Raw genomic sequence first — 12019 nt, 5'->3', positions numbered from 1 at the left:
TATTCTGGAAATTTGAATGGGCTTGATATCATGACAAATATTGGAAATATTCTTCAGAAATAGCTTCAGTCTCAGTTGGCAGCCTTCTCAGGGACACACACACACATCATCATCATCATCATCATCATCCCTTCCTCTGAAGAGCTGGGGGGGGCAGCATATGTAGAGCTACCCCCTTTCGCCCCTGTAATTCTTGTTGCAACGACCCTGCAAGGCAGATTCAGCGAAGGGATCGGGCCACGACTCCCAAATTGGAGGGCTTGGAGGTTTGTGCCTCTTTGTTCTTGCTGTTGTTTTAAGTGGTGTGCGCGACTCCAATGTGGAGTGAAACTACCCTTTATTCTCCCTTCCCTGGTTAGACAGCTGATGGAACTTTAAATCTTTTCCATCAACATGTTTTATTACTTTCTCATGCCAATGAAGAAGAGGCTTGAACTGAAGTTGGCAGGGCTGGGCACGGAGGCACGTTTCTCTCTGCTGCCTTGCGAGGCTGGGCACTGTTTGGAGGAGGAAAGGGTTTCATCTGCTCTTCCGTGGACTCCTAATCCTGCTGGTGACATGTACTGCACGCACAAGATCGTATCACTGTGCTTGACTACCAGCTTGTTTCTGGACTTGCGGTCACGAACGTGGATTAGAGTCCTTGCTATGCCTACCGTGTTTCCCCGAAAATAAGACAGTGTCTTATATTAATTTTAGCCCCCCCAAATGCACTAGGGCATATTAGCGGTACATCAGAAATTACTGCTAGGTCTTACTTTCGGGGAAACAGGGTAGAAACATGCACTGAAGAAGAAAACAGCCCATTCTTCTACCAGGCGTTCAGTCACCCCAGTTGTAATTACAGGCTACTGGGGGCAATTGACTTGACAGTAAAGGAACCATTAGTAATTTTAATTGATTTTGCTGCTCCTTCTCTGAAATGGTCTTCTTTCTTGCCTCTTTTCCTGCTGCACGTCCGCTCAGTTTCCACACATAGTTTTGCTAGATGTCAGCATTTGAGCTGGGTGGGTTTCTCTGGACAGCTCAAGATTGTGCTGTTTCTCTTGTGTGTCAAGTTTGTGAACTGCTGTCCATACTTGAGGCTAGTAGCGACCTGTGGCACGTGATACATCACAGTGACACGTCCCCACTATAATGCCCCCTATAAAATTTCCCTTTATCATCACAAGCCTGACTACTTGCCCTGCCGTCCATGGATCAGATTTGTTTTTAAATTGGTTTAGCTGGTTTTAATTGTTGTTTTGAGTGGCTGCTGATTGTTCTTTTAATTGATTGTTGCTTTTATTTATTGTGAGCCACCCAGAGCTATTTAGATGGGGCGGTATAAAAACATAATATAATACTAATAATACGTTTTAAGACTAAATTTTAATTTGAAGCGACGCTCTCTATTTCAAAGACCTTTGACTCACAGAATAAAGAGATGTCCCTTAGTACAACTATGGATAGCTTACCCCATAGTTCCATGCTGTTTCTCTGGCATGTGAATTTGGCAACATGGCCCTATTGGTTCACCTTGTTGCAGTGATTGCCTCATTACCCTCACTGAATTCAGCTGCCCCCCACACCGCTCCCAATAATCCTTTTATCCTCTGTAGCCCCCTAACCTCCTTGACCGTGAATCTCTCATGACACGTTTTGCTGCTAACTGTGCACAAAACCCCATTTTAATGTGTGCTTCTCTCATTCCCCACACCTTCGCCCACGGATTGCCTTTTTACTTATTTATCACTGCCTTTCGGGATGGGGTGGGGGGCTGAGAGACGTGAATATAATAAGGAACAGTGAGTAGTTTTCAGGCTGCTGCCTGCCATATAAAGAGGAGTGTTGTTGGAGGAGGAGCAGGGTTGATCTTACTGGCAAAGCAAGGCTGCTTTTGGCAATTCAGATGTAGGGAGGCTGTTCTTATTAGGACTGTGCCATTCAGTATTGAGGACAATGGAGAACTCTGTGCCTTGGCATACCCTAACTTATGAACCCCCTCCTCAGTTGCTCCTGAAATGTCAACTCTTTCTGAAGGAGGAAAATGAATGCATAATGTTTGGGGGTTGTGTCAATGCTTGGAAAAGGCCTTTTATTGGTGCGGGATGAGGCCTGGGGATAAAGATCCTATAGACAGAGGGAACGGCAGTCTGTCTTGGGGACACAAGAAGCTACTGGAGCTGCAGTGGAGGTTTTAAATGGTTGATTCATGCCAGTGGCGTGGCTTTAATGTTGACTGCAAATTGTTCTTCGTTCCTGACTCTGTGAAATCGTTCATGTTCTTTGTGCTGCTGATGCAGCATGATGCTACTAGCATCTGTTTGCCTGAAATGCTGTCTGTACTTTGCAGGAAACAGGTGATGAAGAAGGGAGTAATTTTCTCTACAGTTTGGTCTAGGAACTTTTGCCATCTTGCTCTCAGTGCAGCACTAATTGCTCTGTCGTTCGTCCAGTTTAAACTGGCAGAGCGCTTCCATAGATGGTTGCTTAAATGTCTGTAAACACACCTCTTTCCAAACCAGGACATGCCGGTCACAGTGTCCTTCAGTACAGTACATGTGACTCTTCATGCTCTTGAGTTGTCTGTCCCCATAACTTGAAACTTCAGCTGTGATTTTTCACGAAAGCATTTGGCTCTGTTTCAGTTCAGATGCGTGCTCTGTGTGGGATAAATATTTGTCTGAGGAGAGCTGGTCTTGCAGTAGTGAGCATGAATGTTCTTTGCTAAGCAGGACCTGCCCTGGTTTGCATTTGGGTGGGTGACTACATGTGCGTGCTGTCTGCTGTAAGAGATTCCCTGATGGGGCCATCGCTCAGTGGTAGAGCATCTGCTTACATGCAGAAGCTCCCAGGTTCACTCTCTGGCAGCATCTCCAGGTAGGGCTGGGAGAGACTCCTGTCTGCTGAAACCCTGGAGAACCGCTGCCAGTCAGTGTAGACAAAATTGAGCTAGATGGACCAAGGGTCTGACTTTGGTAATACAGTCACACACACTTACTTATAACTTACGCCGTGGTGCCTAGACTAGGATATGCAGAGGGAAAGTTGTTTAATTTAAAAAAAAAAGTTTGTCACGGGCAGGCCTGTTTCTGTTCCGAGTATGTTAGTCGTAAAGAGGGTAAAGAGAAGGCCCCTACCTACCTACCCACCCACCATTGTCCATCCTTAAATCTGGTAAATTTTGTCAAGTGTCCATTGTCTGGCTCCATTTGGGCTGGCTCCTAGATTAAAATTTTTAAATTAAATTAATTAATTAACTTAAATTTTAAAAATGTTAAATTAAAATTTAACGTTTGGGCTGGCTCCTAGATTAATTTTTTTTTTTTTTTTTGCCAAGATCTGGCTTAAGCAATTTCAATGCAGCTTGTAATCAAGAAGTATGTTCTGTGTCAATAAATATATTTGTTGCCATATCACTAGGTGAGGTACTAGCTGAAAGTGGTATGAGTAATAGTGGCATGAAGATTGCTAGTAGTACTAGGACTAAGAAGCCAGAACTGCGAAACCAAATGGGTGTGGTGTATTTATCTTGACAAAAGGCAAAAAATGCTGCTTGGATGAATCAGTGATCTGTTGCAGGAATGCATCCTATAAACAAGCAATGCTCCTTCCATTAACAAATCTCAGCAATTGTTTCCTGAGTGTTTAGTCAGCCCTTGGCAGTAGGCATGAGGCTGTTAGTTAAAAAGCAAAGACATGCACACAGTTGCTTTTGGGCTGTTCTGTTTTAATATCAAGTGGGGGAAAATACTGAATAAACAGCCAAAATGAGCAAGCCGGACTTCTCATATTTAAAAATTTTGTATACAGCAGGGCTTGACAAATCGCTGGCGCCAGGGAGCCATGGTGCTTTGAAATTTAACGGTGGTGCATAGACTAGGATATGCATGGATGCATTTATTTTTACAATTCTACCCCCCCCCCCCGCGCCCACTCTTCCTCCAAGGAGCCCAGAGTGGTGTACATAGATATATTTATCCCCCCAACCTCCCTGTGAGGTAGGTTAGGCTGAGAGATAAGTGACTGGCCCAGAGTAATCCAGTGAGTTTCATGCTGAGCAAGGATTTGAACTCTGGTTTCACCAGTCCTAGTCCAGCATGCTAATCACTACAACATGCACAGGTAGAGTTATTAAATAAAATCTTGATTTGTCTCAGGCAAGCCTGTTTCTGTTCTAAGTATGTTACTTGTAAAGGGAATAAAGAAGAGCCCATTGACACCCCCCCCCCCCACAATGTCTATCAATAAGTCTGGTAATTTTGTCCAGCTGGCTTCGAGATACAATTTTTCTTTTGTCAAGGCCTGGTATACAGTATAGTGTATGCTTACAAATAATGATTGGCTCCCTGTAAAATCCATTTATTTCATTTAAACAAAAAAACTTGGTGCCTTAGAGACTGTCTCCTCTGTCTCTTTTCACCTTTTGATATTGCCCTTGTGTGGTTTATGATAAGGGAACAAAGAACTATGGCTAGCTGTTTTCCACCATCTCTCAAGTGCTTTCCTCTGGAGGTTCACCTGTCTTGGACTCCTATCCATTTTGTTGTTGTTGAGCTTTTGCAGATCTAGATTTATTACAATGAACTTAAACTGTTGCTGAAATATCTCCAGCAAATAAACTGTAATCAAGGATACAGTTCACCAGCCACTGATTGTGAACTCAGAGTTGACAATCCAGCTGGTGTTGGTTCTTTTGAAACGTCCACATGGGTACATACCTCAGATGCAGTGACATTTGGTGTGTGATGATGACCCTGAACAGGTTTCATCTGCACATTGCAAACAAGCTCTATCAGCTGAATCTTTGTGCATCTCATCGCTTGTGAATCTGGTTCTAATCAGATCCTGAAATGTTCAAAGACGGTCCTTGGATAAAATGCTTAATTTTGGTTTATGGAATTTAAAGACTATGTAAGGATAAAGGAATTCTAAAGAACATTGGCGGGGGGGGGGGAGGGGGAGACAGCAATATTTCATCTATTTTAGGTATTCCTTAAAATACTTGATTGTGGTTTCCTTTACTTTCTCAGTCTGTTAGAATTAGAGACTGCACATGTTTAAGCTTGTATCATAAAGCACTTGAGAGTAATGATTGTTTCACTTTTATTCTTGTAAGTGCATTGTGTGTTCCATTCTGTAGAATAATGATCTCTCAGCCTTTTCTTGCAATGATCTTTTTTTATGTAAAGCAAAAATTGAACTGCAGGTAGTTTTGTGCCTAGAGGTGGGTTAGATGTTTTCTTCCACATCCTTCCTCTTAAAAGGAAATGGAAATCTAAAACCATTCCTTTTGATCTTCCTTTACAGTATGAAGACAGGGGATATGTTAATGCAACTGTGTTACTCTTATTGTTGGCTGTCAAATAGACTCTGTACTGGTGACATGCACGAAGTTAACCCCAATTAATCAGTGCTGATGACGCCGGAAGTATATGTGTACTTCTTACTGTTCATAGTCCTCCTGACACCTCCAGCCTCAAAGGCAGGATGCCTCTGAGTACCAGTTGCAGGGGAGTAATGGCAGGAGAGAAGGCACGCCCTCAACTCCTGTCTGTGGCTTCCAGCGGCATCTGGTGGGACACTGCGCGAAACAGGAAGCTGGACTAGATGGTCCTTGGGCCTTATCCAATAGGGCTGTTCTTATGTTCTTATGACATGAAGAGCTGATAACTTTAGGGACTACTATCTAAAACCTTTCTGGTAGGTGAAACTGAATGTAGCTCCAGTGGGGGGGGGGAGTATATTATATGGTAAAATATACTATACCAAAGAAAGGAGACTTAACAGACTGTGCAAACCATTGCACAATATCCTTAATTTCACATGCTAGCCGGTTAGGGTTAGCCTAGGATCGTCCAACGCAGATTAGAGCCCTACGTGGAAAAGGAAAAGCCGCATGTTCAAGCTGGTTTCAGAAAAGGCTGAGGAACAAGAGACATCATTGCTGATGCACGCTGGATAATGGAGAAAGCCAAAGAATATCAAAAAGAAGTCAATATGTGCTTTATTGACTACAGAAAAGCCTTTGATTGTGTTGACCATGTCAAGTTGTGGAATATCCTTAGGAAAATGGGTGTCCCAGAACATCTCCTTTTTCTCATGAGAAACCTATACACAGGACAGGAAGCCACAGTCCAGAGGTGAAACAGACTGGTTCCAGATCGTCAAAGGAGTAAGACAAGGCTGTATTCTTTCTCCTTCTTTATTCAATTTATATGCTGGACATATACTGAGAGAAGCTGGATTAGAAGAAGATGAGCCAAGTTGAAGACAGATTATCCTGGAGAGACTCTTATCTATGTGGTCGCTAAGAGTCGACACCGACTTGGCGGCACTTAATCAATCAGTTTGGTCAAATACTCCAGCATTAGCTCCTTGGGGCTGAATGATTAGTGCTCCAGCACTGGACAGGAATAACAGCCGTAGATGTTGAAGTTTGGTCAAGGAGAAATTGACTCTTGGAAAAAAGAAGTCAGGAGGCCAAATTCACAAGTATATGGTCTGAATTTCTGGATTTGTTGCAAGCTAATGTTGGTTAGTAAGAGTAATCTGAATGCTGTTACTCTGCCTGTGCTGAAGCTCTCCATATAAACATTTATTTTTATATTTGGGAGGATGTGGGATAGATTCTTGTGGATAGAACGTGTGTTCTGGAAAATGTCTATTTGTGTTGGTAATGTTCTGATTTTTGCTCTTGTACATCGAAATCAACCAATCTTAATAATACTCCTACGTAACAAAATGTCAGACATCGGCGTAAGATATTGAATAACTTACATTGATGTTTATGGACAAAATATGACAGGCTCAGAGCTATATATCGCCTTTTGCCTGGTTTCTTGTGATGAGTAGATATCTCTCCCAAATGACCAGGCAAGAACTTAATAGATAGATAGATAGATAAATCTATCTTCCTTTGAGGCCAGGAACATGCACTCACACAGATGTGCTTGGGCTAGTGAAAAATGCTTATAGGCTAGTAACTTCAGTGGAAACTTCCAAAACCTTATGAGCTCATTTTTATGCAATCCATTTTTTTGCACAGAACTTTGTATTATTCCAGTCTTAGGAACATAGGAAGATGCCTTATACTGAGTCAGACCATTGATCCATCTAACTCTGCATAGTCTATACCGGGGCTCAACTTTGGTCCTCCTGCAGATGTTGGCCTACAATTCCCATAATCTTTGCCTATAGGCCACTGAGGCTGGGTATTATCGGAGCAGTAGTCCAAAAACAGCTGGAGGGCCAAAGTTGAGCAGCCCTGGTCTACACTGACATACAGTGAGCCCTTTCTCATGACCAGTGAATAAGGGCTACCACGGTTTGTGGGAAGAAAGCCCAAAAGCTCTTACCTCCCCACCCACGAGCAGTCATCCTTCCTTGGGTGGGTGGATCACCCACCCAGACAAGCACCGGCTCCTGCCGGTAGCTCCGAGAGTCGGAATGCCGGGACGTGCTGTGCCGCCCGGCCCCCCTGGAGCTCCAGTAATGCACTGTGAGAGTGTGCAGTGCATTGTGGGGATCCACTCTCACCTCCCCAAGTCTGCGATCAAAATGAATGGCGTTAGGAGAGCACTCACCCTCCTAACCCCATTTAGAAGGGAAGCTCCGTAGGCGGGTTTGCCTTTATGGTGCCGCCGGAATTGTGTCTGATCCCGGTGGTTCACACGTGCATGCAAAACCGGCCTGGGCTCCCTCAGCCCAGTTTTGCACACACAGGTGAATAGCCTCAGTGGATCTCCAAGGTTTTGGGCAGAGTTCTTTCTTAGGTGTACCTGGAGATGTCCGGGATAGAGTCTGGGACCTTCAGCATGTAAAGCAGATGCTGTGCCTCTGAGCTATGGCTCAGATCGTAAAACAACGTTAGGATAAGACGCAAAATGACTTTCATTCTGGAATTCTGTTCACATAATAGTCCTATAGTTGAGATGCTAATGTGTGTTTAATCCCCTATTATGTTCTAATTACAAGGATCTTTGCGCTGTACTGAATTTTGGAGATGATGCTGGTTTCTCTATTGATTGGCTTGAATTCTCATCTTTTTCTGTCGCTTGAGTTGACTGAGGCTTCTCATTAATCATAGTTGTTTGGAGCTGGTGCCTCTGGGTAACTGAGATTCTGGCATCCAGTGTATCTTTTGATAGTAGGCTTTATGTTCTGTTAAAATTGCAAGAGTTTGTTTTGAGAACAGAACACCATCCTGAAATTAAGTAGGGACTCTTCTTGAATACAAATTCATGGCTTCAGTTATCTCATATACAGATCATGCTTGATTTATTGCTTCCCCCTCCTTGAAATAAGAGTCCAGACTGCAGCTGCCCTATAATCTCTCTCTCTTTTCCCAAATCAATAAGAATTCTGCTTATGAATGGGCTTGTTATCAGGAACTTTGGGGGGTTTTTTTTGCTGTTGAGAATTATTATCCTTGATTTAAAAATAAATAAGTAAAGATCAATATTTTAAATGCAGTGATGGAGAAATACAAAGTGCAGAAAAAGTGGCAATGCTAACTACAAAATGTGTACATCAGATTTTGGATTTTGGGTGTGCCTCCTTGGATTGGGAAAAATAGTCTCTGGCTCTTCCAGTTCTTGGTCTCTCTGTAGCAATTGCCTTTAAGAGTGCCAAGATTGATTTCTGTGGCCCAGGCATTTGTTGTCTGAGAACTGGATTGAAACCACTAACTTATTCCATAGCAGGTTCAGGGGGAAATAATGCAAAATGAACAAATTGTTTTCTTTTCTAGAGAAGGGAGTCGGGTTAACAATATTTAGGCCCAAAATAAGAACATAAGAATAGCCCTGCTGGATCAGGCCCAAGGCCCATCTAGTCCAGCATCCTGTTGCGCAGTGGCCCACCAGATGCCGCTGGAAGCCTACAGGCTGGAGTTGCTTATGAAGGAAGCACATTTTAATGTTTGAAAATGGTTTGTCCGTGCCCTTGAAATTTTGTTCATGTCCCATCTTTTTCTTTTTCTTCCTGAGGAGAGATGAATGTGTCCTGGGAAGTGACATGTGTCCTTCTACATGAGATGAATGTGTCCTTCTACAATATTAACTGTAGAAGGCATAGTATTACATAAATTTTTCAATTTTGTTTCTTGAACCAAAATGGAATAGGATTAGGTGGATAATTGCTCCCTAGCTCTTAAGCTAAAATGATGGGTAACGTTAAAGCAGGCAGAACCCCCACCCCCCTCAAGCACACAAGTGTGTGAATTTGAGGCCATTTGATCCCTTTAAAGTTGAGTCGGTGTCAACTCCTGGCGACCACAGAGCCCTGTAGTTGTCTTGGGTAGAATACAGGAGGGGTTTAACATTGCCTTCTCCCACGCGGTATGAGATGATGCCTTTCAGCATCTTCCTATATCACTGCTGGCCTATATAGGTGTTTCCCATAGTCTGGGAAACATATCAGCAGGGATTCGAACCGGCTACTTTTGGCATGCTAGTCAAGTCATTTCCCGCAGCGCCATTAGGCTGGATAGACGATGTCCTAGCTCTGTATCGCAGCTCCAGCAGCACGTGTGAGCCCTGCTTCCAGTCTCAGTAACGATATATCGAGATTAGTCGTGTAGTACAAGCCCATCATTGGTCTGTCTAGCTCAGTATTGTTTTAACAGACTGGCAGTGGCTGCTCCTCCAAGGTTGCAGGCAGGAATCTCTCAGCCCTATCTTGGAGATGCCAGGTGGGGATGGGGACTTGGAACCTTCTGCTTATCCCACCATGTGAGGATGGTGGGGAATGCCATCCCAGGGCGGCAGCAATCTGAGGTGCTGCCATTGTGTCTGAATCCTCTTTAAGTGAAACATTCAAAAGTTAAAAAAAAATAATAGTTGAAGTTGTGTGGGCAATTTTGTAAACTAAATTGCAACAGTTTTGATTTTTGAGGCATTTTTCCCCCTTTTTCCTGTGATTCTCTATGTCAGTAACACAGTTGATGGGCGGATTAGTGAAATAATTAAGGAAATGTGTACAGCCCTTGTTTCAGCCACTGTAAAAATATGTAAAGAGCGAGGCGGTCCATAAATCACACAGTTCTGAGCTGTACTGTAGACTTCCGCTATATAAATGTGTTGTGGATATTCAGCTAGAAACAACTTTTTGCACTACTTATTCTTACTGATTTTTTAAAATAGTTGCACGGTCTTCAGTTGGAGAATGACAAAATCCTAGAGCTGTGAGGGACACTGTGTATTTCGGTGGAAGTATTGATGTCAACAACTAAGCCTGTGGCCAAGTATCTTGCTGAATAGTGTGCCCTAGGCTTGGCTGTATGGTGCAGTACAGGAGGCATATAGGCCGGCAGGTTGGGGCTGAAGGATATTTAACAGCTGCATCATTCACCGACAACTATAAGTGCTTCCCTTGAATGAGGCAGGACTTCTCCAAGAATAGTCTGTGATTGTGTAACCGGAGCCTGATGTAAAACACACACATGCACATCAGATCAAGAAAAAATGTACACTGGCAGCTTTAATGTTGGCATGCCCTTTTTCCGGGTGATTCACCTTGCAGCTTAGACACCCTTCTGATTTATGTATTTTTCTGGTGGCAGTCCTTTATTAATCTACACGCTGTTATTTGAATATCTTGGCTTCTTGTTACCTCACTTGGATTTTGACTGTGTGCTTAAATCCAACAGATGCTTTGGTGTTTGTTTGTTTTTTAAAAAACCGGCCATGCAAATGTTGTTTTGGACAGCAGCGTTTCCTTTTTGGGAGGGCTTAGACACATAAAATTGACTAGCAAGCCATGTGTTTTTGTGGTCCCCTGTGATTTGTCCGAAGGCGGAAATGGCTCGATCTGCTTGGTTGCTATGAAGGAAAAACATTCCCATTTGTATTTTTGGTGAACATCTGTGTTGCGTTTGTTTAATTCCCTGATGGAGGTTCTTAAAACCCAGGGTATGATGTTATAAGACTGCATTAAAAAACATTGCTGCAGTTATATTCAGCTCTGATATTTACTTGTAGACAGATTTTAGTTGATTGATGAAGTGCCGTCAAGTCGGTGTCGACTCTTAGCGATCATATAGATAGATTCTCTCCAGGATGATCTGTCTTCAACTTGGCCTTTAAGGTCTCTCAGTGGTGCATTCATTGCTGTTGTGATCGAGTCCATCCACCTTGCTGCTGGTCGTCCTCTTCTTCTCTTTCCTTCCACTTTTCTCAGCATGATGGACTTCTCAAGGGAGCTGGGTCTTCACATAATGTGTCCAAAATAGGATAGTTTGAGCCTGGTCATTTGTGTCTTGAGTGAAAATTCTGGACTGATTTGTTCAATGCTCCATTTGTTTGTTTTCCTGGCTGTCCATGGTCTCCTCAGAAGTCTTCTCCAGCACCAAAGTTCAAAAGCGTCAGTGCTTTTTCTGTCTTGCTTCTTCAAAGTCCAGCTTTCGCATCCATAGAGAGTCGTGGGAAAAACCATTGTCCGAACGATTCTAATATTTGTAAGTGTAGACACGTTACCAATAGTAACGTGTCTACACTTTCCAAGGCCTTCATTGCAACCCTAACAAGTGCTAGTCTGCAGTGTATTTCTTGACTTCTGGATCCTTTACTGTTGATGGTCGATACTAAAAGGCAGAAGCTATCCACCACACCCACACCCCACACATACAAACAGGAGTGAACCTCAAAAAACGTGTGCCACATAGAAGACAACTCTGAATTTAAGACAACCCTCTTTAAAACCAAGATTAAATAAAGGTTATATCTGTATTTACCCCAAAGGAAGAGGACTCTGAATGTAAGATGACCCTCCCTCATATTTCTAAAAGCAAAGAACTTGGGAAAAACCTAGCCTTGGATTCAGGTAAATACAGGTGGTTTGAATTGTGTGAAGTTTGGCATGAATATGTGTCCTTTGCCATGTGTTCACGGATAGGGCAGCTGATGCAAGCATTGGCTTTTTGATCAGCATTGTGTAAAGGTAAAGTGTGCTGTTGAGTCGGTGTTGACTCCTGGTGATCACAGAGCCCTGTGGTTGTCTTTGGTGGCAAAAAGCAAAATACCCTTTGGTCAACACA

General features: G+C 43.1%; 1 protein-coding gene across 1 annotated transcript in view; it reads left to right on the top strand.

Annotated features, from left to right (window-relative positions):
• The window catches only part of CYTH3 (cytohesin 3), a 78919-nt gene that overhangs the window by 880 nt on the left and 66020 nt on the right, over nt 1-12019 (top strand). The window lies entirely within an intron of this gene.

This window comes from Hemicordylus capensis, chromosome 13, assembly GCF_027244095.1.
Source record: "Hemicordylus capensis ecotype Gifberg chromosome 13, rHemCap1.1.pri, whole genome shotgun sequence".
In the NCBI taxonomy this organism is placed as follows: Eukaryota; Metazoa; Chordata; class Lepidosauria; order Squamata; family Cordylidae; genus Hemicordylus; species Hemicordylus capensis.
Note: the sequence above shows the minus strand (reverse complement) of the source record. Positions and strands in the feature narration are given on the sequence as shown.